We start from the raw sequence: 26,285 nt of genomic DNA, 5'->3' as shown, positions 1-26,285 counted from the left end.
ATCTTGATGAAGTCCCAATAGTTCATTTTTGCCCTTGCTTCCCTTGCCTTTGGCGATGTTTCTAGGAAGAAGTTGCTTCGGCTGAGGTCAAAGAGATTGCTGCCTGTGTTCTCCTTTAGGATTTTGATGGACTTCACACATATTTGAATGTGTTATTACCAAACATGGGACATAAATTCTTTTCATAATTATTTAAACATGTAATAAAATCCAGCAAACCTCCACATCTATTATTGAGATGTTTTGGGGTAAGGCCAGTAGTGTGTGAAAATAATTTGCATTTGTGCTGTCAGTGAGGACTGGTCCTTGTCCAGCGCTAGAGATTAGAGAAGCAGATGACTATCCGACCCAGAGATGGCCCTGCCACAGGTCTGCTTACCTCCTCAATCTAGACAATGGTTACAGCCTCGTCAGCCTTTTCAGGAGCTACAGAGAAAAGTTTCCAAATCGTGGTCCTCTATGCATGAAAAACCTAAATATTTTCAACATCATGTATTTCAGTTTTGCAGAGAATATTAATGGGATGGTAAAATGAAGTTATTTCCAGTGTTTTTTATTTAAATCGAAGTCTATGGTGTCTGTACGAACTTTACATTTTCTCATGATTATGACTAGTATTGCCTCACCACGTGGAAGTGAAATTGGATTTTGTAGGAAAGAATATGGGGAAGATAAGAGGGTGATGGATTTGAAGGAGATGGGAACAGGTGTGAAGCTGGGATTCCCCCAGAGTTCCATAGACTTCCCACCTACACATTTTTAGGAATCAGCTTCATGATGCCTCTTCCAGGAAGTCTGCCATGGTTGTCAAGACTGGGTTGGGGTTTGTAATTACAATTATATAAACAGTAAACATTGTGTATTTCCCCATATCCTATGTAGCTCTTCACAGAATGTTAGAATTTCTTGCTCTCCAGATGTATGCTTCTTCTGGCAGGAATTACATCTGATGAGTGCTGAATTCATGCTGGTTGTATAATAATTGTTCAGTGCATGAGTGCCTGTCATTCAGTCTGGGAAAGCTACTTGGGCTGTCATGCATTTGTCTTTAGAGAGGAAAAGAAACTGTGGCTAGCTATTCAAAGTCAGAACATTTGGAAAAGGATTTTCCATCCTGTGTGTGTGTGTGTGTGTGTGTGTGTGTGTGTGTGTGTGTTAGGGCAGTGAAGTGTTCTTGACAGAAATCAGGATTTGAGTTCTAATTCTGGTCCTTCAGTGGCATCTGAATGTCTGTGTTGTTGGACAAGCCTCCTAACCTTTCTGGGAATCAGTTTCTGCATTCATGAGAATAAGGCCCTAAACTCAATTTCCAGGGTTTCTTGGAGCACCTACATTATTATTCTGTGAAAACCAACTTGCTATCAGTGACAAGGATGGTTCCCAACCTGCGTGAGCTTCTTCTTGAGGTAAGGATGGGTATTGCCTTGTTTTGCCAAATGTCCATGAACTGTAGTGGAAGCAGGTAACATTGAGAACTTTCCTGATTTATGGCAAAGGAATGCTGCTCATTCCCGATTCTTGCCAGAGATTCAGAAAGGGAAATTATGGCTGAGTTGCTTCTGAAGCATAGATCTGAAGATAAGCCACCATTGGATAAGTAGAAGGTAAAGTAGAAGCAGCCGCTACTGTCCCAGAGAGACCCAATCAAAAGTTACCTGGCTTCTTTTCTCTCCCTCACAGTTGTCCTGGAATGGTCTGTGATTCAGAGACCCAGATTCCTTCCAAGTCAGTGCTCTGTCCTATGGTACATTGTCATCTGTTTAATTAAAGCTGGGCTGCTCCTGATTGTGGTTTCAGTTGAGGCGTGCGTGGGATATGGTTGGGGGAGAGAGGAATGCAGGGAAGTGCATGTCTCACTCTGCACTTAGAAGCAAGAGGAATTGGAGAATGTGGTCAGTCTGCAGTTATGTTTCCAGGAAGAATGGTAGAAAGGACTTTGGCAAACAACTTAAAGTCTCTACCAATTTTATGACTTTCAGTAATTGGGAGTGAAGTGATCAAATGCATCCAAGATACAATTTGAATCATCATTATACTTTTTTTTTGACATATCCAACATCACATTATAAATATGTAATTCCATGGTTAGATATTTTTATAGCATCCCATACAGTAGAATGCTATGTAGTTCTTAAAATCATTTATAATGATTTATATTTATAATGATTTTTATTGTATTATATATTATTTATATTTATTATTTATAATAATGATTAACAAAGTCCCCTTCTCTCTCTCAGCTCTGACCAGTGATTCTGTGCTGTGTTTGCTTTCTTTCTTTTTTTTTTTTAAAGATTTTATTTATTTATTTGAGAGAGGGAGAATGAGAGAGAGAGAGAGAGCCCATGAGAGAGTGGGAGGGTCAGAGGGAGAAGCAGACTCCCCGCCAAGCAGGGAGCCCCATGTGGGACTCGATCCAGGGACTCCAGGATCATGACCTGAGCCGAAGGCAGTCGCCCAACAAACTGAGCCACCCAGGTGCCCCTGTGTTTGCTTTCTGAACACCCAGCTGAGATGTGTGAATAAACATGAGGCTTCCCAAATCCTTTATGGCCCTCACCGTGTGTGTAAATGAATAGTTAATACAATGGAAATGAGTACATCATATGCAGTGAAGGTAAACTAGCAAGATATGAAAAAAGTTATGAATTAACCAATTTTTATTTAAAATATTGCTTGGCAAAGAATAGCAAAGAGATTAGAAAAATAAAATTTTATTTTATTTTTATTTTTATTACTTTTAAGAGATTTATTTATTTATTTTAGAGGGAGAGTAGGGGTGGGTAGGGGCAGAGGGAGAGGGAGAGAATCTCAAGCAAACTTCCTGCTAAGCACAGAGCCTGACATGGGGCTCGATCCCATGACCCTGAGATCAGGACCTGAGCCAAAATCAAGAGTCAGACACTTAACTGACTGAGCCACCCAGTGCCCATAGAAAAATAAAAATTTAAATGTTAGTATTTGTTATCTTTGGTGGTAGAATTTAAATCATATTCATTCTGTGTTTTTTTCTATTTATCCGTATTTTCTAAATTGTCACCACTGGCATAAATTTATTTGGGTAGTAAGCAAAAATCAGTAAACATTTATTTTAACAAGTGAGAATTTTGTAATGACCCAGGAGAAGTTAAATTTATCACACTCAACTTCGGTTGTTGATTCTTATAGAATTAGTGGTCACTTTGGCCAACAGTAGCCAAGTGGTCTCACAAAGAAAATGAGCCAGAAAACTTGGCAAGTTTAAAGAAATGGTAATTGTGACTTATGATCCTCTTTCACTGATGTGAGAGCTGTTCTCACAGTAAAGCAAATGCATCTTGTAACACATTCATATAAAGCCTTATCACAAAGCCCATAAAAACACATAAATATCTTCCTCAAATCAGTGAAGCAAAATGTCTGGAATGAGTGCAGCATTTACAAGATGAGCACCCCACCGGCCTCTTAAACTCGAAATGGCTCTGTTGGTTAAAATATTCAGCAATCTATTATTTATCTGTCTGGATGGAGTTGGAGTTCTAGATTACTTTTGGTCACAACCAAATGAAACAAGGAAACGAACTTTTCATCATGGGAAATGCTCACGTCCCCCTGATAATGGAATATCGACACTTTCAGAGGCCATTTTTCTACAAGATTATGACCAGTAGCCATTTTAACTCGTATTCTTAAGTTAATCGGGTTGAGTTCATTTTCCTTTCTAAACCAAAAGTAAAAAGAGACTTAAAAACAGAAGCCGTGACATTATCGTCAGCAGATTCTTCTTTGACTGACAGTTTGTGACAGATGCCCATTCTGACGTACATAGAAACACGTACGCCAGTCACCTTGTCAATAAAAGAATCTTAACTGCAACCCAGTCGCTTGCTGGCCCTTCTATCCCGAAAGGAAACTGTTCTTTGACCTGCGGGTGTAACCAGAAGTTTGGTTGTGGATTCCTCCTTCCCATGCGGTTCTTGGAACTTGGTTGGGCCTCAGCTGCGTTCACCCCCAGAGCTCTGAGCCATCACCCACCCCTTATGCAGAGACAGGAGACAGTGGGCCAGCCTTTCCTATATCTCTACCTCTTAGTAACCAAATCTCTTAAGACTCCACTTGGGATGCACTGATTCTGGCTTTAGGGGGTCATCTCTGATGCTTGGCTTAGTTTTTGAGAAACTGAAGAATTGCATCTGGACTTTAACATAAGGCAAATATTACTGATGACACGGCCACATGGTGAGGGCTCTGAAGGATTTGGGAAGCCTCATGTTTATTCACACGTCTCAGTTGAGTGTTCAGAAAGCAAACCCAGCACAGAACATCCTCCAGAATCACTGGTCAGAGCTGAGAGAGAGATAAGGGGCCTTTGTTAGTCATTATTCTTCAGCCACAGACAAGCTGCATGGTATACAGCAAGTCTCCGAACTGTCTTCTGATATTCAGATAATTTGGAATAGCTGCACTTATGTATAAAAAGCTTCTTGAGGGGCGCCTGGGTGGCTCAGTCGTTAAGCATCTGCCTTCGGCTCAGGTCATTATCCCAGGGTCCTGGGATAGAGCCCCGCATTGGGCTCCCTGCTCAGCGGGGAGCCTGCTTCTCCATCTACCACTCCCCCTGCTTGTGTTCTCTCTCGCTGGGTCTCTCCCTGTCAAAAAAAAAAAGCTACTTGAGACAAATAGCTTTAATGCTGTCCTTTGTGGCTAACAATATTTCTATAGCTGAGAACTAATTGGTTTAGTAATCCAGAATAGACTTAGGAACAATCAATACTGGCCTTAAAGAAAAGAATTCTTTTTACCAGAACTTGCTGACATTTCTTGGGAGGGCAGGTATTTCTTACATAAGCTTGTTTCATCCTCCTACCTTTCTACTCCAGAAAAAATGCTAAAGCAAGCATGTGTGCAATGACAACTGATTTGCAGGTGGATATTTGGAGAGAATTTTATTATCCTGAAACTTAAGTTCATATCTCCATTGCCACAGTTTTCTGTTTTAGTTTAAGCACTAATTTTCCTCAAGTGATTATGTGAAACATCAAGGGCCTAAAAATTATATTAGGAAATAGAAATAAATAAGGGCCTTAAATTTACTTCTGAAAATAGAAAAGCATCTTTTGCAAGAAGTGCACAAAACTTTGGTTTGGGAATTACATCAATAAAATTGTGACATCATATATTAGGGTTCTCCAGTGAAACAGAGTCAATAGGAGATATCATTCTATTATCTATCATCTATCAATCATCTATGTATATTATTTATCATCTATCATCTATCAATCATCTATCTATCTATCTATCTATCTATCTATCTATCTATCTATCTATCATCTATCTATGTATCTATCTTCTGTTTGGGATCAGTGGGTCCCCACTGTCATTCTGAGGGACTCTCGCTTTCTTTACTCTGTTTTCAAGGCCTAGGTGAATCCTAAAAGAGGTACATTAGCCATTAATATCCACTCCACCTCGAATCTAGGGACAAACTCTCTATTACATTATGTTATTTTGAGTCAAAGCTTCCCTTTGATAGAAAAAAGAAGGCAGACAGGTGATGGCCCACAGCTATGTCACTACATAGATCGTCATTTGGGGGCCACATGGCAAAGAGCATACATGGAAAGACAGGTAGGAAATGACCCCTCTCCCAGAGTTTCCAATGGGGCTGGGAGAGGGCAGTGTGTGGTCTGATGGAGAGAGGAGCGTTCTCATGTCTGGTTCCTCATGTAGGAGCTTCAAAGTCACCATTCTGTCTTCACAAATAGTTGAACAAGCTGAACAACCAACTCTTCTTGGATCCATGAAAGAAGTGGGGTCACAGGGCAAACCACTGCCCCCCAAGTTTGAGACACTGACCAGTAAATACAGATCATCACCGCCCACCAGAGCAGAAACCCCACAGAAACGTTTCCTACCCCAAGAGAGATAAATGCCAGGGGACCCAGTCATGGGGGATTCCCCACATTTTTGTGAGTTTTATTTCTTAAACTCTGCTCGGCTCGCACAGTGAATATAGGAGAAAACTCCTCTCATGCTTCCAGCCAGGAGAGGGAAAAGGAATTGTTTTGAAATAACCTAGAGCATCTGTTCTTCCAAAGGATGCCTGCCCTCCAGAGAAACTATTTAACCAGAGCCTGACCCGCTGGGATTTTGTCAGAGCGTAACTGACTTGGGGGGCGGGAAATACCCAATTCCAGCCCCTCTAGCCATCCTGTCCCGCCCAAGGGTGCGGCAGGGGAGCTGAGGAGCATGTGTGATGTTTACAGTCCAGAGGCTCACTAAGAGGCTGAGACCCCGTCCTTGGACCCCCCATCGCATCCCGCACACACCTCAACACCACATACTGGTTTCCGGCATCCCTTTACCCAGCGTTTCATGTCCTGCTATCAAGAAAAACAATCACAAGACATACAAAAGTGCAAAAAACACGGCTTGAAGAGACAGAGAGACCCTTAGAACCACACTCCGATGTGGCAGGCTTGTTAGAATTATCAGACGGGGAATTTAAAACAATAGTGATTAATATGCTAAGGGCTCTAATGGATAAAGTAAACAGTATCAAGAACAGATGGGCAAGGTGAGCAGAGAGATGGAAATCCTAAGAGAGAACCAAAGAGAAATGCCAGGGATCAAAGTCACTAACGGAAATGAAGAATGCCTTTGATGGGCTCCGTGGGTGAGACACGGCTGAGGAAACAGTCTCTCATCTCGAGAATATAGCAATAAAAACCTTCCCAATGAAAAAGCAACTGGAGAAAGGACTGAATAAACAGAACAGAATATCCAAGGGCTGTGGGACAATGTGCGTAGTACAAATACCAGAAGGAGAAGAAAGGGAGAAAAGAACTGAAGAAATATTTGAAATAACAACTGAGAATTTTCCTAAATCAATGTCAGACACCAAACCCTAGATCCAGGGACCTCAGAGAACAACACGCAGGATAAATGCCAGAAAAACGACACCTTGATGTATTCTTGTTAGACTACAGGAAACCAGAGATCGGAACAATCCTGAAAGAAGCCAGGAATGAGCTGTGCTGGTATCGGGGAGGAGGGTCCCGCGTGGGGTGGGGGGTGGCCAGCATAGGAGCCACAGGGACACGGGGACTCTCCCGCCAGGAGGACAGAGGCCAGCGTTTTGGAGAGGCCGGAGAGCAGCCTGGAGAAGTACAAAGAAGGACTTTGGCTTCCCCTGAGTACAGTGGGAGCACCTGCAGGATTTGGGACTGAGGAGTGCCATCATCTGACTTCTCTTTTGAGTGTACATATGTAAAAAGAAAAATTAGATTCTACTGTACAATGCCAGTTTAAAAAATATTTTAGAGTTTATACAAAATTTGATGTCGTGCCTGGAGTCAGGCCATCTGCCCAGTCTGAGGGAATAATCCCCATATGACTGTCCTCATTTCGGTCACCAGCCACATACTTGGGGTGCTCATGGCCATGCTCAGGCTATTCAGCTGGCTACACATTTAGCATTTCCCACAAGTACCCTCAGGTTTGATAATTGGCTATAATGACTCACAGAACTCAGGAAAAGGGCTATATTTAAAGATGACAAATTTATTATAGCAAAAGCATGCAGATTAAAACCAGCCAAAGGAAATGACAGGCATAGGGCAAAGTCTGGGAGGGTTCCAAATGCGAAGCTTCTGTCATCTTTAGGGATCCATTACCCTCTCCACACTGGAGTGTGACGGTACTCAGAGTACGTCAGCCAGAGATGCTCAACTTAGCGAGGTGCCTGGACTCTTGGCTGAGGCTTCATAAAGCACTGATGACTGATTAAATCCTTGGCCACATTGTTGAATCCAGTCTCTCACCCCCTCTTCCCCTCCTCAGAGTTCGGGCTGGTGTCTTACTGCTAAGCCCAACTTGCTAGTCATGCAGTTGGTCCCTCTGGCCATCTGGAGTCTTGTTCGTGGAGACAACCAGAGGTGACCCCAGGTGCCCCCGTGACCAACAGAGACACTCCAATCACCGGGGCAATCCCAAGGCTTTCAAGTCTCCCTCCCAGGAACCAGAGACAAAGGCCAGCCAAATTCTTTACTACATAGAGCACATATACACATCATCAGAAAATTGATAATTAGGTAGATATTTTCACTCCATAACTCATGTCAATTTAATATACACTGTCCGCTGATTCTTTGTACTTGGAAATGCTATTTTTGTGTCCCCCCATTCTCTCTCTTTTTTAAAAATTATTTATTTGAGAGAGAGAGAGAGCATGTGATCTAGAGCTAGGGGTAGAGGGAGAGAGAGTCTCAAGCAGACGCCTCCCTTGGCGTGGAGCCTGATGCGGGTCTTGATCTCACAACCCCAAGATCACAACCTGAGCCAAAACCAAGAGTTGGGTGCTTAACCAAGTGCACCACCCAGACGTCTCTGTCTCCCCGCATTCTTAAGATGAACAGTTTGTGATCTTCAACTTATTTAGCACCAAAAAATTCTTTATGTTTTTTCTCAGTTTTTATCTGTGTATATTTTTCTTCTAAGGAATATTTTTCGTATATATTCTTTCACATATGCTTCCATCGTACTTTTGTTCTTATTCTTTGGTTTCTTAAGATTCAAGGTATGAACTGTGAGTGTATAAATTGCAATATTGTACTTCTGTCGTTTTGATTTTTTTTAAGAGCTTTTATTTATTTGAGAGTGAGAGAGAGAGACAGCAGGAGTGGTGGGGAGGGGCAGAGGGAGAGGGAGAAGCAGACTCCCCTGATTAGCACGGAGCCTGAGTGGGACTCGATCCCAGGACCCTGAGGTCATGACCTGAGCCACCCAGTAGCCCCTGTCATTTTGATTGTAAGCTCAAACGTGGGCTTGTAGTATTGCTCTCTTAAAAGCTCAGTGTGTTTTGTTTTCACATGACCAGCTAAATTCAGATTGGAAGGTTTACTCCACAAGGTTACTACTCCTGCTTTGGAATTTTGGATGGATGGTTTTGTTGAAAGAATCCATTACATCAGTTTTTTTTTTTTTTTTTAAGATTTTATTTATTTACTTGTCAGAGAGAGCACAAGCAGGGGGAGGGGCAGAGGGAGAAGCAGGCTCCCCACTGAGCAGGGAGCCCAATGCGGGGACTCCATTCCAGGACCCCAGGATCATGACCTGAGCCGAAGGCAGACGCTTAACCGTCTGGGCCACCCAGGTGTCCCCCGTTACATCGGTCTTAACTGGGAAATGCTGCTCAGGTTTCTCCCTGGTCTCACTGCTGCTGGCCTCTGAGTGCAGAATCCTAACAGCTCACTGTGCTTTTGACTTTCTACGAGGGTCAAATGCAGAAAATTAGGAATCTGTCATAATTCTTATTTCCCTCCTCTTCCATGGACACTCCCCTTTCTAAGACCAGAGGGCCCATTTCAGTAGCTCTGAAGAGGACTTTGAGAAGACAGCAGTGTTGCAACAGGGTCAACACTAGCTCGTGCGTAAGCAGGTCAACAGCTAGCTCCTTTTTTTTTTTTTAAGATTTTATTTATTTATTTGAGAGAGAGAGAGAAACAGCATGACAGGGGAGAGGGTCTGAGGGAGAAGCAGGCTCCCCGATGAGCAGGGAGCCCAATGTGGGACTCAATCCCAGGACTCTGGGATCATGACCTGAGCTGAAGGCAGACGCCCCTATTTTCTCGTTTCCCGATGTCAGGCATGGTCTCAGCCTTGGCCAGGGCATGACTGGAAATCTAATGATGGAGAAGGCACGCAGGATATTAGCAGGGCCAACAGCTGCCGTTGCTGCAAGGCCTGATTCGTGTTTTAAAAGAAGCACAGAAATCTGGCTGCTGATTTGAGAACAGCCAGGGGCAGAGGTAGAAGCCAGTGATGAGGTCCTTGCAATACTCCAGGATGAGACTGGTGGCTTGCATCAAGAATGCCTCAGTGCAGGTGTTTAGAATGGGTCAGATGTTAGCTGTCTTTTTAAGGAAGAACCAACAATATTAGAATAAGGCTTTGCTCATGGTAAGTTAAGTGTATTTTGACTAATACTATTATTGCTATTATTCATCTTTAAAGGTTCACATTTTAAGCAGCATGCATCTTGAGAATATCATTGCTGTCTGACAGTTTTGGGGTGGGTAAAAATGTACCCATCATCCAGAATAAGCTTTTCTCATTCTATGTGTGTATGTGTGTTTTCTGGCTGTTCTCCAGTTTGAAACTAACACTAAAGAAAAGCTATTTGACGTGAATGGAACTACATATAGAAATTTAAAAAATGGAAGATTTTGAAGTAGGAGTTGCAAATACATTTAAGGTATTGGTTTTAAAATATAATGTATTTACTCTGCCATTCAACAGTTTTTTTTTTTTAAAGATTTTATTTATTTATTTGACAGAGAGAGACACAGCGAGAGAGGGAACACAAGCAGGGGGAGTGGGAGAGGGAGAAGCAGGCTTCCCGCGGAGCAGGGAGCCCGATGCGGGGCTCGATCCCAGGACCCTGGGATCATGACCTGAGCCGAAGGCAGACACTTAATGACTGAGCTACCCAGGCGCCCCTCAACAGAGTTTTTGATTATTCTCCCTAAGGTTGGACACTTGGGAGATTTCATTTAAGAGTATGGTGTTCCTCAGCACATGGGGCATTGCCCTCTCCTCTGTGGGCTGCAGGTTAGGAAAGGGTGTTAGTCATGGTTTTTCTGTGATTCCTTCTTCTGGGGGAAGAGTGGACTGCAGACATGACATTGGCAGTGGGTCATCATGGTGTGACTATGGTCGGAGCCCTCGGCTAGTTTTACAAAGTGGTTAACGACCTGCCCTCTCTCTCCTCCCTAAGGAGCTGAGACATGTCAGAACGTCCAGTGGTTTCCACAGTTCCCTCTGAAAGCAGGACTGGAGTATTCTGAGAATGTGGGTCCAGGGCCAAAATTTACTTGAAAGCTGCGCTTTGTATTGGTTGTTTCCTGGTTTTTTGTTTTTTGGGTATTTTTATGTGTGTGGAGCGGTATGAACCCACCCCCACGTGAGGAGCACAGGGCTGCGAGTGCGGCTGGCTGGAAGAGCCACGGAAGAGTGTGCATGTGTGCAGAATGTGTCCATGCTCACGGGCAGTGTGACTGGGCCCAGGGTAAAATCAGCTGATCGACTGCTCGTGGTTGATATTTTGTTTCTGTTTTTTAAAAATTATCAGTGTGTTTTATTTTTATTTATTTATTTTTAAAGATTTTATTTATTTACTTGACAGAGATAGAGAGCACAAGTAGGCAGAGTGGCAGGCAGAGGGAGATGGAGAAGCAAGCTTCCCGCTGAGCAGGGAGCCCGGTGCGGGACTCGATCCTGGGATCGGGTTAGGGATCATGACCTGAGCCGAAGGCAGCACTTAACTGACTGAGCCACCCAGGCGCCCCTCATGGTTGGTATTTTCTCATTCAGAGAAAACCAGGGATAGTTTGTTTATAACAACAAGATAAAGTCCACATGCATATTCCAAAATTGTTTGTTGTAAAAAATAGTACTCATCATGGCCTGATCTCTGCAGTATGTGTCAATACCGTCCTTATGTCGCAAAAAAGAAAAGTCAGGTGGTTAAATTAATTGCTTCTAATTTACTTTCTGTTAGAATGTAGGCTGCTCCTGAAAATGAAACTTTGAACTTTACAGGTTATATGATACAGAGCGAGTATTAGAAGGGCAGAGACTGGAAAAACTTATCCCCATGCATTCTCTGCATTTTATATATAGTCCATCCTTTTAACTTTTCTTGTTAATTTATTTCAAACCAAATATATCTTTTTAATTTGATATTTTCTTTTTATCTTTTAATTGGATAATTAAATCAATGTATATGTAAATATACCATCTTAATAAATATTCGTCTATTACCTTGTCTTTTTTTTTTTTTTTTTTACTTTCTTTTGGATTGAATGATTTTATTATTTCATTTTCTCTTCTGTAACATCTTGGAAGTTGTATATATTTTCAAATGTAGTCCTAGTGATTAAACTAGGTGTTACAATATAAATTCTTGGTTTCTCAAAGACTGTTATTCGTAATTTTACTTCCTTCTTGAACATTCCAAGGATCTCTTATCATTTTAACTTTATTTACCTCTTTTAGCGTTTCTTACAATGTAGGTCTGCTGTAGAAGGGTTCTCTCAACTTTTGTCTCACTGAAAATATCTCTATTTCAATTCCATTTTGAAGAATACAGTCACTGGATATAAGATCTAGCTGAAAGTTGTTTTTTTTCCTCCTCAGCATGACAAGAATATCACATCCTGACTCTCTAGATCGGTTGTGTCTGATGAGCAGTTGGCTATAATTTCTTTTTTTATCATTAAAAAAAATCTCTACAGAGAATATTTATCGTTTGGCTGCTTTTGAGATTTTCTCTTTTCAGTGTTCAGCAGTGTGAGTATGCTGTGCTTAGATGTCTGCTTCTTTGTATTTTTTGTTCTTGGAGTTTTCAGAACTCCTTCAGTCTATAGGTTTCCATCTTCAATACATTTTGTAAAATTTGTGGTGATTAACTTTTTTTTAAGATTTTATTTGTTTATTTGAGAGAGAGAGAGAGAAAGAGAAAGACTGAGAGTAGGGGGAGGGGCAGAGGGAAAGAATCTCCAGCAGACTCCATGCTGAGCTCGAAACTAGACGTGGGGCTTGATCCCACGACCCCGAGATCATGACCGGAGCTGAAACCAAGAGTCGGGTGCTCAACCTACTGAGCCCCCCAGACGCCCAGCTGCTGACTCCTCATCAGAAAAGACCTTTTTCACATTTCACTTTGGCCCTGCAGGCACACTGGATCGCCGCTGCCTTGCCTTTTGGGAACGCTCCTGTAGCTTGGCTAGACCTCCAGCAGCGTTCGGTCCACCTGCAGCCTTGGGAACGAATGTCCAGTGTGTCTCTCCCAGCCGTCCTGTCCTGCTCCGAGCCATGGGCCCACCGCTCTGCTCACGGGGATGGCCCATGGGGCTGGGTTTGTCCCTGGGTGAAGACTCACTCATTGGCTGGAGCTGGTTACTCTAACCTATCACACCAGCACACACGTGCCTTGTATTATCATTAAAAATTCATCTGGCTTCTCTTGATCCCCATCCATGGAAGATTTCTCTTCTTCTGCTGATTCTTTGGGGCTGATAGCAATGGTGAGTCTTCACTTTCTTAGCCAGAGTCATCTTTCTGGAATTAATTTTCTTAAGGCTACTTTATTGTGCATGAATCTTCGCTTTCTGAGTAGTTTGAAACAACTGTGATTTTTGTAGCCTATCCAGCTAGTTGTGATTGTTGGGTGGTAGCAACGGTCTCCTGAAATATTCTACGTCCTACACAGAAGTAAGTTCTTCCATGCTTTGTTAACTGTATCCCACATGTACTGACATGCAGAACTTTAATTTGTCTGCAGTTCTTTGGGATTGAGTTTTAAAATCTCTAACTCTCTTTAAATTATTTCTTATTGTTGATTTAACAATTTAATTGTATTTTAGTAGGAGGATACCACCTACATGGTATTGATTTTCCTTTTGAAATCTATTGAGATTTCCTTTGTGACCTTGTACATCTTCAGTATTTTTAAGGGTCTCTTGTATACTTTAAAAGAATATTGACTCTATTTCTGGGATGCAGAATCTTCTCTCTCTGTCTCTCTCTTTAACTAATTACTGATACCTTCTGGGCTAGATTTCTTTTTTATATTAATCACTATATTATTTATTTTCAACAAATGGAATGAGTTAGCTAATTTTCATATTTACCTGTTTTTATTTCATTTATGCCTCTTCTGTGTCATAATATCATATTCTGATTTAATAGATATTATTTTTTGGTTATCCTATTTCAAACTCCTTGTGATACTTTTATTTCATACAGTGATTTCCTCTGGAGCAAATTGACAGCTACATTATTGATTTTGTTAGCTTTTTAGTACTGGCTAAAGTAGGTAGCTAGAAGCATGTCTTCCTGTGTTAATTTTTTTTTTTTAATTTTATTTATTTATTTGAGAGAGAAAGGGAGAGAGCACAAGCAGGGGGAGCAGCAGAGGGAGAGGGAGAAGCAGGCTTCCCGCCGAGCAGGGAGCTCCATGTGGGGCTCCATCCCAGGACCCCGAGACCATGACCTGAGCTGAAGGCAGATGCTTAACCATCTGAGCCACTCAGGTGCCCCTCTTCATGTGTTTAGACAGGCTGCTTCTAAGGGAGATTTTTGCTGTTACTTTCTCTTTCTTGCTCTCCCTCCTCCTTCCCTTTACACACTTGGTTTGTAAGAATTTCACCTTTTACCCGCTGGTATCCTCAAGCTCTGGCTTAGATCCCAGGCTCTTAGGTGACATTTTCATATCTGCCCGAGTTGATATTAGAGATATTGCAGATCTCGTCACAAAGGTAGCAGTGACCTCACTTATTCTTGCTCACAAGACTGTGTTTTTGTCCTGTATAGGTCTTTCATTTTAATCTAAGTCCACATCTTCTGTAGGAGTTGACTTTGGGCTCCTTTGAGGAGCTGGAATCCTCAGCTCAGGTCCTGGACTCCTCAGCTCAGGTCCTGGACTCTGGTGATGAGCCTGACTGATCCCATGCCAATGGCCATCCTTTGCCCTGGTCACCCTGAGAAGCTAGCTGCTGCTTTAGCCCAGACAATGAGCCCCTCAGATCTACCGCCTCCGCCCCACCCACCTCATACTGTTTTCTGGATCCGGTCCGTTTCTGGCTGTCTCTGAGCCCACCTATGCCATTCCTTTTTCCCTCCTCATTAATTTTCTATTTTCTTTTTTAAAAATATTTTTTAAGATTTTATTTTTTTAAGTAATCTCTACACCCAACATGAGGCTTGAACTCACAACTCTGATTATCAAGAGTCACGTATTCTACTGACTGAGCCAGTCAGATGCCCTGTTTTCATTACTAATTGTTACTATTTCTCTGTTACTCTTGCCTTGGAGGATCTCACTGTTCTCTTTGGATCTTGGATATTTGCCTATGATCTCAGCACTGGTATGTAAGCGCTACTGTTGAGTACTACAGATGTGCTCTTTGGCTCTATTATCAAAATTGAACCTAGCATATTTTCAGTTTTAATAAACTAAAATGATCTGTTGATTCTATAATATTGTCTTCTCAGATGATGGCAGAACTTTGAAAAAGATCAGAACTATCAATTTTTATTTTCATTTGTGTTGAAATGTCTTGATTTTTTTTTACTGTTATTCTTTGAACATTATATTGCCTAAAGTCTTTTGTAAAGGAATAATGAAGATCCTCGTACATGCGAAAAGCTTATTCTCTTACACACATTTATTTCCAGAATGAGCTAAATGCAATTTGCTGGTCTTAACAGTAAATCAGCCAATGCTTTTGAGTAAAAATTAAAAAAAAAATTTCTTTCCTTTGTAGACACCACTTTTTAGCCCGAGAAAAATAGCCAGTCTTTTTTTTTTTTTTTGGTCTCATTCCTGCACGTTGGTTCTTTTCCTTTCCTCCTTTGTACCCCTGCACAAATTTCAAAAGGTGAGCTAGTAGTTTAGTACTTGGAAGATGTGACTTGGCCGCCGTCCAGGACACTAATGACACATTTGTGGTGTGCGCCAAGAAGTTTGCTCTTTGAATGTTATTTGCTGAGGCCTCAGAGGACCTTCCAGGAGTGTATGTGTATTCTCTCAGTGGCCCTGTGTCAATGAACTGCTGGGGGCACAGCTTACCACTGGCCAAGTCTCCGTCCAGCCCGTGGGTGAGCATGGGTCTCAGCAGCTTCACATCAAGGCACTGGCAGACCAGCATTCCTTCTTGTAGGCTTTGGGTGGGATCCGCTTCCTGGATTTCTCCAGTTTCTACAGGTGACTCACTTCCTTGGCTCATGGCCCCTTTTCTTCCATCTTTAAAGCCAGCAACATTGCATCTCTCTGATTCTGTCATATCCCCTTGGCTCTCGTTTTTGGTTCCTTTTTCTACTCTTAAGGACCCATGTGATTACATTGGATGTCATAATCCAAGATAATCCAATACCTACATAATCCAAGGTCATCTCCCTCTTTCAAGGTAAACTGATTAGCCATCTTAATTCCATCTCCAACCTTACTGTCCCTTTGCTAGTACCCTGCCTGATATATTTGCAGATGCCTCCAGTTGGGCATTGACACCTTTGGGGGCCGTTACTCTACCTACCATGCTCAGTATAATGGTTTTAATGACATAACAGATAAAACATTCATTGAGCATGTACCATTTTCACTGTGCAAAGTATTTTATATGCATTACCCACAAAGCAGCCTTAAGAAGTAGGTATTCTGATTATCTCCATTTTATAGATGAAAAGAGTGTGACATGGGGAGCCCAAGGTCCCATAGTCAGAGGCAGGGCTGGCCTTCAAACTCATGTGGTGCTGGAAATAGCACCCTTAACGACTTGCTCTTACTGTTTTTCACCTTTTCTCAGTTGGTACTGCCCTGCTGGTTTCTCTGGGAAATCTGCCCATGCATCCGGAGTGGTGCTGGGCCTTCAGGGCCATCTCTTTGCACTGTGGCTTTATGTGACTATAATTATTTGAATGATGACTAACTGTTGGCTCAAACTGGCCCCACTGGATGTTCTCTCTGAGACCTGGGGATTGTGGTAGGGGATTCTAATTAGTTGATTGGAGGCACTGGAGTAAGGAGGCTTTAGTGTCTGCTTCACCATCTGCTTTGGGTTCTGAGATACGCCCTTTGAGCCTTTTAGTATATTCTGTATCCATCAGGTATGTTCTTGCTGCGTAAAATAGTCTGCATGGGTCTCTGTATCTTGAGATCAAAAGAGATTTTAATTAAGATTCTTAGTATATTACTTTTGTGTTCCCAACTTCTTTCTTAAAATAATTATCAATTTTGCCTTGTAGATAATGTGGATAACCCCGGGCTCCCTGTACATGAGGAACTTAAATGCTGAAATGAGCCATACCAGTATGGTGATACCAATGCTTCAATCATTTTATTTCAAAATCGACTTCACCTTAAGAGCATGAGACATTCCAATATTATTACCACTTACTCAATTACATCATAAAACAGATATTCAAGGAGTTTGAAAGAAGTTTTAAGGGAGATTATTTCTATAGAATCCTATATAGTTAGTTTTTTCAAGATCAAGAAAGAAAATGTATTTTTTTTCTCTCTCTCTTTATACTCTTGTTCCTACCATCCAATATATTGGATGACGTGTCTCTTGTCAAAATACTAAAATTATCCACATAGGCCAGCGGTTCTCAGCCAGGAGCAATTTGAAAATTTTGAGTGAGTGATCATTAAGTCCTTATATAGTCCTGACATTCCATGAGACCTACCGTTTTATATCATACAAATCATACATAGACCTTGCATTTGAAGATGACAAAACTTCCCATGCATTTTAATGATCATTTAAGAACTCACCCCAAATGGCAGAAATGATCATTTTTTTCCTTAGAAAAGCTGGGCTTTTATAACAGCATATATTAAACATTGAATGAAACAGATGTATTTGCAATATAGTTTCCTACATGAATACAAGACACATGGATTTCTTCATGCTTATAAAAAAGCATGAGGGGAAGATGAAAATGCCTATTACAATTAGATACCAAGGTAAAATTCATTTCTGAGAAGTTTCTCCTCATATTCATCTTTTTGAAAGCTTCTACCAATTTTACTGCTATAGAGAAACCACAGAAGCAATATGAGCAAATGATAGGAGTGAATAGCATTCTTTACTTTTAGTAATAAACAGCCATGTGTTTATTACAGACCTCCTTTGCATTTCATCTGAAAGAAGGCGCTTTTGGAAATGATTCCTTCAAACAAAGCTTTTCAAATTTTTTACTGCTGTCTTGACGGTTAATGTGCTAGTAACACTAAATGCGTTTCTTAAAATCCCAGAAGTCCTTAGAAGGATCTGCTGAAGGATTGTTCTGATGCTCCGGTACAATAGGAACTGACAGAGACACCACCTCACGGTGCTAAGGACACACATTGGGTTTCCTGCTGGCTGGCTGATCTAAGGAAAACAGGACACCTCTCTGGAAGAATCCATTAACAAACCACTCCATTGGTCATTTAGAGATCATTTGACAGGTGCTTTAAAATCAGCCAGAATTAAAAAGGTCAGATGGCAAAATTCATGTCCTGTGTTCTCCATGCTGAAATTGTTCATTGTGAGCTGAATAGTCCTAGGTTGTTTTTCCCTTTTTGTAAGATTTTACTCTTACATATGAAAGTATTCTGCTGAGTAGGACAATTTTTATTTTTGTAAAATAAATTATTTGAGATGCTTAGAGTTAAGAGGAAGAGTACTTGACTCTATTACTTTATCGTCAGGCAGTAATCTTGGAGGCCCAACGGGGAGGCTTATGAACGCGTGAACATGAGCCAGGCCTGAAGGACATGGGAATTCCCTCACGGAGGCAGCGCAAGGCCTGGGAAGGTTGCCTGGTTTGTTTGCCAGATGCTTAGATTCCGTACAATAGGCTTCTTTCTAAAATTATTTTTAAAAGATTTTATCTTTCTAAAATGTTTGATTCATTTCCTGAGCACTACCTTAAACTATTTTAATAGCCTTAAATCAGATGATAAAGGGGAAAGTTTTATATTCCCTTCAAATAAAATATTGGTATAAGAACATTCCACCTCTAGGGTAATAATTTGCCTTCTTGTGATGATAAATATGCACTGCCCTTTAAGGGTTCTTCTCTGAACTTGCAAATTACTGCTTACATAATGCTTTTCAGGGGCGCTGGGCTGGCTCCATCGGTAGAGCATGAGACTCTTGATCTCAGGGTTGTGAGTTCGAGCCCAATGTTGTGTGTAAAGATGACTTAAAAAAATAAAATCTTAAAAAAAATTGATGCTTTTCAGCAAGTTTCTTTTTTGAATATCAGAGGTTTAGGACCTTTTTTTGAATATTGGAGGTTTAGGACTGGAAGGGGGCCTAGTGACCATAAGGCATGAAATCCTTGTTCTAATGTGAATAAACAAGGGTGAGGGAAACTGAGCACCTCACCTCGGGTTGCACAACCCAGCAGGTGATGCTCAAGAGAGTCAGGCTTCACAGGAGTTTATATGAATCCAAGACAAGTATGGGGCCAGTCCTGGTTTGGACAAAATAGTTCTTAGTCAAGTTCATTTTGATGGGATTTGCTTAGTTTTCCCAGGCTTGTTATTTTAGCATTGTGCCCTTGAGTCCTTTTCTCTTTTCATCTTATAATGTTACTCTTCTGGGCTTCCTCCCCTGTATCTGAAACATGAAATTTAGATCCAAACTGTCTAGGCATGAATGTTGGCTCTGCCACTTATTAGCTATGTGACCTAGGGCAAATTACCAAACCTCTCCGTGCCTCAATTTCCTTGGGCAGAATGGAAATAATGGTAGATGGGAGGATTGTATAGAATACTGCTTATCAATCAGTTAGTGCACACTTGGTTCATGGTAGATAACTGCTCTTATTGTCATTACCGTCATTTTCAAAATGGTGTCCTGAGATGTCTCAAATTCCTAATCTTCCCCTGGAAGCCTGCATGTCGGTTTGGTTGGTGGAAACATGAAAGACACAGGAATCAGGAGTAACTCCTGTTGTTCTCAGTTCCCTGCTGTGACCCAACAGCTACTTAGTGAACAAATATTATCGATTTTAAACTTCTAAATATCTCTGTATCTATCCTTACCTCTCCAGTGAGACTGCTATTGCCTCATCCTGATCCTCTTTGGTCTGGTTCGTTTTTTTGTTTTGTTTTGTTTTTTAGTTTTTAGAATATAACTTTTAAATTTTTATAAATATGAAATACGAATGAAAGTTTTTATCTGTTACAAAGATAGTTGCTTAGAAAAACCACAAAACTGTCAACTCAAGATATCTGAGTTTGGTTTTATTAATAAAATAAATAAAATAAATAATGATTCATCGGCATTCACATAGAACCACAGATAAAGCTATAAACGAGGCTTGTGTACAAAACAAAATTCATCAAATACAAGGCTTTGGGTTTATTGTCTAATTACCTGGGGTGTGTCATATTTCTTTCCATTGACAAAGTACGAAGGCTGCAGTGAAGGTTTTAGCATTAACCTGTCACCTGTAAAGGTCCCGCTTACTCCTCAGTGTCCCTGGCATGCTCTGTGTGGGCAGCAGCAGGCTCCCTTGTCTCCTGCGTCTGGCCACATGGCCCCTCTTCCTCCAGCCCCATGCCAACTGCCGACACATAAATTCTTACCTGCTGTCTTTGTAAACATGCATACGCACTTCTTTTGCTTACTTCCATTTATATATAAGTCCCTCATCACGTAAGCATTTATTTTCCTTACAAAAAGTTGCCAAAATAAAGGAATGTTTGAGGTTGCTTCAGTGGTTGTCTGCTTGTTTTTCTTTTTCCAGATGTTTTTACAGTTAGGATGAGCCTTATTTTATATAAATATGTGGGATACTGTCACTAAGTCAGGTTTAGAAATAAATTTTCCAAACGATAAAGCATTTGCGTTTCTCTGGAAAACCAGGAGCTGCAGGCCGTGCTGCCCTTGTTGATTCTGAGCTTGTAGTTTCCAATAATCTCTTGTGAAACATTTGTTACTGTGCAGATGAGGTAAGTTTCACCTTGTTTCTGTTACGTTTGGAGGTTCTCCACGGCAGATAAACTGTACATAGTATGACCTAGAAGCATAATTCTTAGTGTTTTCTGCACCTCCCTGTGCAACATCTGCAGGTCTTCACAGAACTCAGGCACTGTTTAAGGAAAAGTTAGAGGATAGTGATTTTGAGCATCGCTTCATTTCCCTAATGATGCTTTATGTGAAGATGTTACTTCTGTTAGATAAGGTTTAAAAGCAGCATGATCTTGCTTAATCACTAAAAATGAAAAAAGAAAATCGATAAACAAAAGACTATTTACATCATACATATAGAAATATAAGAAAATACTGGGGCGCCTGGCCAGCTCAGTTGGAAGAGCATCCAACTCTTGATCTCAGGGTCATTAGTTTGAGCCCTACATTGGGCACAGAGATCACTTCCAGCAGATGGCTTTCTATATGATGGATTTTATTTTATATTATTATGTTATTTTATTACTTTTCCAGCTGTACTGAAAGACAATTAACATATTATGTAAGTTTAGGGTCTACAGCATGTTGATTTGATGCACTTATATGTTGCAAAATTATTACTATCATAGCATTAGCTAGCACCTCCACACATCACATAATTACATTTTTTTTGTGGCAAGAACATTGAGGATCTACTCTCTTAGCCACTTTCCAGTATATGATACAGTGTTATTATTATTTAGATATATTTTTTAATTTTAGCTTTACTGAGGTATAATTGACCTAAAATTGTGAGTTATTTGAAGTGTACAGCACAAGTGGGAGGGGCAAAGGGAGGGGGAGAGAATTTCAAGCAGAGTCCACACTGAGTGTGGAGCCTGACAGGAGACTTGATCTCATGACCCTGAGATCAGGACCTGAGCTGAAACCAAGAGTCAGGCGCTTAAGTAACTGCGCCACCCAGGCACCCCCTATCATACAGTATCGTTAATTATAACCCCTATGCTGTACATTAGGGTCCGCAGTGCTCATTCATCAAATAAGTGGAAGTTTGTGCCCTCTGACCAACATCTCCCCATTTCCTCACCTCCCAGCCCCTGGAAACCCCCGTTCTACCCTCTGTTTTCATGGGTTTGTTTTTTTTAGATTCCACATGTAAATGACGCTGTACAGAATTTGTCTTTATTTGCCGATGACAATGTGCTCCATGGGTTGACATTTAACAGAAAAATTTGTGAGCACCTTCTCATCACATCTTCAATTTGACAAGATAAAATGTACTAGTAAAAAAATTTACCCAAAGACAAACAGTTTCTTAAACTTTGGATGGTTTAGAGAAGATATTCAGCCTTCTTGTCTCAAAAATGCCTTGGTTCTCATCTTCAAAAAAAACTAAAGCTGGAAGTTTCGAAGGAGTACTTCTCTGTGGCTCAAATATTCAGTGTTTTGAGAATGGGGCTTTGATCTTCGCATTTTGGGAGCACAAATCCAGAATCATGCTAAAAGTTATGAAACTCACTGGCAGGAAAATGTGGGCTTTCCAGATGTATCATCATAGCTTGTCATCTGTGTCATTGCCACCACTGAACAGTTATAGGATTTGGACTTTTATTTTTTCAGATGTCTTTGAGTTAGACTATTCTCCATTTCTTTGACTTGAGATTTTAGTTTCTCCAGCTTTTTCTTTTGATCTTAAGTTCTCTTTGAAGTCATTCCTCCCCGGACTTTTGAGGGATGAGTACAACTTGGTCCAGGTGGCCTCAGCCTCATACTCACGTGACTCGTATGCAAAGAGGCAAAGAGTAACCTGTTTCTACATAATGATCCCGTTGGTTGGCAAAATGTATAAGTCATTGTTGGAGACAGCACCTCTGGTATAACTGTAGAGCGTTTAGTTGAAGAAAATACGATGTCAAAAGTGTGTGTTGTATCAGGTTGAATGACCATGGCTTTAGGAGAAATTGCAGAATTGATGCTCAATGGGATGGTAGGGGTGAGTAAGGTGTCTTCTAGAGGCAACGGCAGATGCTCCAGAGCTTGTGGAAATGAGGAGTGTGGGCTGATTCTGCATGACCTGCTTCTCTCCTACGGCTGTATTAGCTGAAAAGCAGAGCTGAGGTTGGCCACGGCACATTCAATAGTTAGGGGACTGGCTGCTGGAACAGGAGGCTTGATTCTATTTAAGATACAACTATTAACAAACAGTGACTTCTGGCTGTTTCAAGCCCAGAGAAATGGAATTTTGAAGGATTTTTATTTTTATGCGGCTTCAGGTTTAATTTCACTTGTTCTTCAAGCTGAAATATTCTGACTGTTATACTAGCCAGGTACAAGAGCCAGCAAGCTACCAGATGAATACATCCCGGGAAGTTAGGAAGTAGTTGATTAACTAACGGGCCTGTGGATATTAAGGTCTAGAATCTCTGATGATTTGTCTGTTTGCTTGAAGTGTTGGACCAAGGATTCGATGTAAGGTAAGCAGTTCAGAGACCAGTTTGTGAAATTTGATCGTTGTATTGAGGGTGTGAGGAATTAAACTGTGATGCCTGCCCAGGATGCTGTTAGGGCTGTTGAGCTGAAATGTAGACAGACGTTCCCACAAACCATGCAGAACAGCCAGAAGCAAACTGTGTGTGTGCGGAGACACAGGGGTGTTTTGGCCACTCTGGGTGGTGGGGCTAAAGAAACCATATGATTGCATCTGGGAAAGGTCAGGTGCACCTTTGCTGCCTACATGAAATTCAGAGTATGGTACCAGATGTGGAAAATGAAACAGAGTAAAGCCCTGGGAGCCCTGAGTTAGTGCTATCTGTGGTTCTTGCTGAAGTCATTCTTTACTGGACCGATGGCTTGCCTTGGAGTTGTCCCCCGCTGATGCTGGGGGTCCTATGTCCGTTTATTCTGTCTCCTTGAGAGTTGACCTTGTGTGCCTGCTGGTCCATGTTGAGAGAAATCCTTTGATTGCACAAGTTAGAAATTCTGAAATCAATCCCAAAGTTGCACTGTCCTTCACCATGATGCTATTATATACTCCACTGAGAGATAGGCACGTGGTAGGCATCTAGCTGGGTGCACTGCTGCCTCCAGATACAACTTCAGGCCCCCCAGGAAAGTTTCATAATAGATATTGTGAAGTTAATTTGGTGGCTTCTTTAGACAATTCATATATTGCCTAAACAGGTCTGTTTGGAAGGCAATTTAGGTCTTAGTAGATGACTACTCATCATGTCTTTCCACATACTTTCTGAAGATGGAAAATCCAAGCTGTAGATGCTCTTGGCTGGTCAGTTGTGAATGAGTTCATCTCTGCTGGATATTTCTTTCCCAGAGAAGGCCCAGGGACCCCCTTTCCCCCTGGGTCCTCTGGCTGAGCAGGAAGGAAGCAGAATCAGCTTGCATTGCCCTGATGAGAGCCATGTCCGTGGTGTCGCAGCTCCCATGTCCGAGATGCCGCTGGTTCTGCCCCCTCTGCTCCCACTGCCCTGCCTTTCCTCTAGTCTTCTCATGTTTGCAGAGACTCTACCAGCCCAGTCCTCTCTGTAGCTCCTTTCGTGCACCTCACTTGAAAATCCTAACTTGTCTCCTTGCCTTTGGCCGAACCATGCGTCACACCACAGAAATGTGATTTCTTCAAAGATAGAAATATGATCCTATAGCTGCCCTGCTTAACTCCATTGCTCTCTTTTTATCCAAAGAATTCATCCTAATTCCTCAGTATGACCTCAAGGCAAGCAGCCCAGTGTCTGACTCTTCTTTAGCTCTGAATCCTTCTTTCTTAATGTGGTCCTTTGTGTCCGAAGGCATAGCATGTGATGCATGTTAAAAGCAAGGAGGATGCACTTGAAGCCTAGATAGAATAGAGTAGGAAACACCAGTTAGGGAAAGCAGTATCAGTTCATCTTAAAAGTCCAGACAGACTTGGTTTACATTTAATTTAATTTTTGGTGGAGTAATAAGCAAGTATGGGACATGAGTTCTGGACAAAGATTTCTTCTACAACTTTGCTACAGTTATCTGTGACTTAGGAGATCTTTCTAATTTACGCCTTGTCCTAAGAAGCTTCATGATAATTTTAAATCTGTGATTAATAATTTATTCGGTTGTCTTAACTGTAGTTACAGATAATAAAAATCTGGAGATTAAATGTCAGTGTCTGATGCCTAGCCGATATAAATTGTGTCATCTGTATAAAGCCCAGTTATCAACATATATTAGAGATATTATACAACTTTATATTTAAAATTTTGATGCTTTTATTATGACCTGTGATGGGAAACCCCCCTTCATTGAACTTCAGCTAGGTGGCAATTTCTTTTAAACATACAAGTGCTCTATTTTGGGGCACCTGCGTGGCTCAGTCGTTAAGCGGCTGCCTTCGGCTCAGGTCATGGTCCCAGGGTCCTGGGATCGAGTCCCACATTGGGCTCCCTGCTCAGCGGGAAGCCTGCTTCTCCCTCTCTCACTCTCCCTGCTTGTGTTCCTGCTCTCGCTGTCTCTGTCTCTGTCAAATAAATAAATAAAATCTTTAAAAAAAACCAAAAAACAAAAAACAAGTGCTCTATTTTCTGTCAAGGAAAGTATAGAGTTTAGGACCTAACAAGATTCTCAGTAAAATGTTATTTAGGCAGAACTCTACGTGAGCCCCAGCAGTAATACCAGAGGCATGAATTTACAGATAGCATGTAAGTTTCTTTGATTATGAGCCAGGATAAGCTCTTCCAACACTTTCATAATGTGCAGTGCCGTTCAAGCAAAATGACGCATACTTAGTTTTTTTCTGAAAATCGTGATTGAAGGAAATGCTCTATTAAAATTTTGATACAAATTGTTTTCTAGAGAGTTTGTATTGATTTATACCCACAATGTGTCTGGAAATGTGTCTTTACCCCATAACCTTATAGTGATAAAGGCAAACTTTTAGGAAATCATCAGTATTCCAAATCTCTGTCACCCTATCAGGTGAAAAAAATTAATCCTTTAATTTTTATTTCTCTAATCACTAGTGAAACCAGTCAAATGTTTAAAAAAATCAGGTTAGTTGATACATGATTTGAAAACCCTCTTTAGGTGTAGAGTTTGATGAGTCGTGTAACAGCAATACCACAATCAAGATGTGCTACACGTATTTCACTGTTTTGTCCGTCTTGTTCTTGCACTTCCTCGAGCACAAGGCTTCTTTATTTGTAGTAGCAGAATAGAATTATTGAAGTTCTTATCCTACTCTTTTACGTTTTAACCAATACTTCTGCCTGTTTATCAGAGCTAGTCACATGGTGCTACCTATCTGGAAAAAAGGTGGGTGACAGTTTGTGCCCTTGGAAGGGGAAGGAAGCTGATATGTAGCTACAGTAGAAACTAATATTTATGGAGAGTCTACTAGATGCCAGGCCCTGTGATAAGAGATTTATATGTCTTATTTCTGTTTCTTACAAGAACCCTATGGGGTAGATATTAATGTAATTTTTAAGATGAAGAAACAGAGAATTATGCACATTTAGTGTTTGTCTATAGGCAATTACGCCACAGTTTGAATCAAATGTCTCCTATTTGAAAGTCTGTGCTTTTCTAAGTAGGAAATAAATTATTCAGGCAATAAGTATTTGCTGACTTAAATAAATACGATTTGTTATGGTAGATAGCACAGTCTTACTCAGTTTCTTTTTGGAAAGAATTACTGCTGATTCAAAAGTTACTCTTTAGTGAAAAATGTCAACAAAGAACCTGTCAGCTGTCATCTGTGAGATTTACTCTAGCTATGGGAACTGAATTCTGGAGCTAGCTACTTGTTTTTCTAAATTTATCCTGATGTCTGTCATTGTAGAAGATAAAACT

This window comes from Leptonychotes weddellii, chromosome 6, assembly GCF_054177405.1.
Source record: "Leptonychotes weddellii isolate Sample4059 chromosome 6, ASM5417740v2, whole genome shotgun sequence".
Taxonomy (NCBI): domain Eukaryota; kingdom Metazoa; phylum Chordata; class Mammalia; order Carnivora; family Phocidae; genus Leptonychotes; species Leptonychotes weddellii.
The sequence above is the reverse complement of the archived record's forward strand: the minus strand, read 5'-3'. Positions refer to the sequence as shown.